This window comes from Arachis duranensis, chromosome 10 (assembly GCF_000817695.3).
Source record: "Arachis duranensis cultivar V14167 chromosome 10, aradu.V14167.gnm2.J7QH, whole genome shotgun sequence".
NCBI lineage: Eukaryota > Viridiplantae > Streptophyta > Magnoliopsida > Fabales > Fabaceae > Arachis > Arachis duranensis.
Window position 1 is genome coordinate 34844780 of NC_029781.3, and position 1883 is coordinate 34846662.

Sequence of the window (1883 nt, forward strand, 5' to 3'; positions counted from 1 at the left end):
TGGTAAAATTTAAAAACAAAGTTAGATAAGTGTTGTCTAGAAATTAAAATGTGTTTTATATATTTTTGTATATCGAAATGTATGTGGTTGGAACCAATAAATCTTTTTGTTATAAATTAATTACGAATCATCAAAATGATATCTAACGTAACCAACAATCTTTATAAAGTAACTTTTTTAATTTGGAAGCTTGGGCAATTTTTGTAAGTAAACAAAATTTATATCTTCTTTATAGTGTCTGTTAAATTATGTGTAATTATATACCTTTAATTGAAAGAGATATAAATATATAATTATTTATATATATAATCTAAAGATTTACTTGAACTAGAGTTTATCTCACCTATTTTAAGTTGATATAACAGCTAAAATTTGGATTATGTTATTATGAGACTAGTACCTAAGTAAAAAATATGTTCCTAAGAATTATGAATAGGAAGTTACAAAAAAAATATTTAGAATTCAACAAATAATACAACATGGTTGAATCTTTTAGGTTTAAGTGTGAAAAAAGAAGGATCAAGGGCGTAGGTGTCCAAAATAAAAGAAAAAGTTTAGGAATTTAATTGTCAAAATTGTTTTGGTGTGACATTAAGCGCTTAACAAGATTAAAGAAGAAAAGCATAGTTTTTAAATAATTTTTTTAGAGCTTCACTCAAATGAAACATTTGTTATATTTACAAAAGAAAAAGTTTTATAGTTATAAATAATATTAATTTAATATTAGCGCTGATCGACATAATTGTTTAATGAAAAAATTTGGATTTGTAATATATTATGTATTGTCATTATCTACTATATATGACACAGATAATATATAAATGTTCTTTACTAATATATTCTTTACTAATATGTTCTCTGAGAGATGAATTTATATTATTATTATTTTTATGTTAGTGTAACACGTGATATTTTGATTAATCTTAAATTTTATTATTAATTATATTTAGTGGATAATTATATCAATATTATTAATAGAATAAAAAATTCTTTTTAATTTTACAATAATAAAATTCTGTGGTTCATTTTTATATTGTATTATTACTTGAGATGAATAACGCAAAATTTAAGTACTACATCAGATAAAACCCAATTACTTTTGAAATAAAATGCAACTAAAAGGAGAGAAAGAATTTCTGAAAGAATTACTATTATTGTTATCATTATTATTATTATTATTATTATTATTTTGACCCAGATATGTTATTGTCAAGTGCCAATTGATAATTTTTGACCCAATAATTCATTCAGACCAAAAAAAAGGCCACAAATTAAATTAGACATTAAATAATAAAATTATACTTAATTACTTTATGGAACAAATTCTGACGCATCTGTAGTAGCCAGAAAAAATCAAAAACCTGCTACATGTGTCCCACTTTTAGAAAACAGGTGTCAAACTCAGATTTTAAACACATAAGTTCCTCACATGTAAAAAAAAATTGTTTTCCTCACCCTAGCATTGGCCTTTGATATTATGCCCTGCTGATGTTATATACAACTTTGTTCATACCCTGGCCCAATACAAAGGCCCAGGTCCAACTAAAAGGCCTAACCTAAAGGATTAGAGTGCTAAGCACCACCCTTCACATAAGAAGTCGGTGCCATTCACGACTTGGTCTGAAGAGGTCGGATGTGAGATTAGCTGGCAGATCAACACTCATTCGAATGAGTAACCGCCCCTAAAATCTCTCTAACCGCCTCATAAAGCCATATCTTAACCTCCCCAAGATAATAGGGACGGTTACCACCCTAAAGATACGGCACTACACCAACGGTGGTTATTGGCTCATCTCTATAAATACACTGACACTCCCTCAGGTATCTCGAAGTCCAATACTCTCTAAGACCTGCTCACACTCTTGCTAACTTAGGCATCGGAG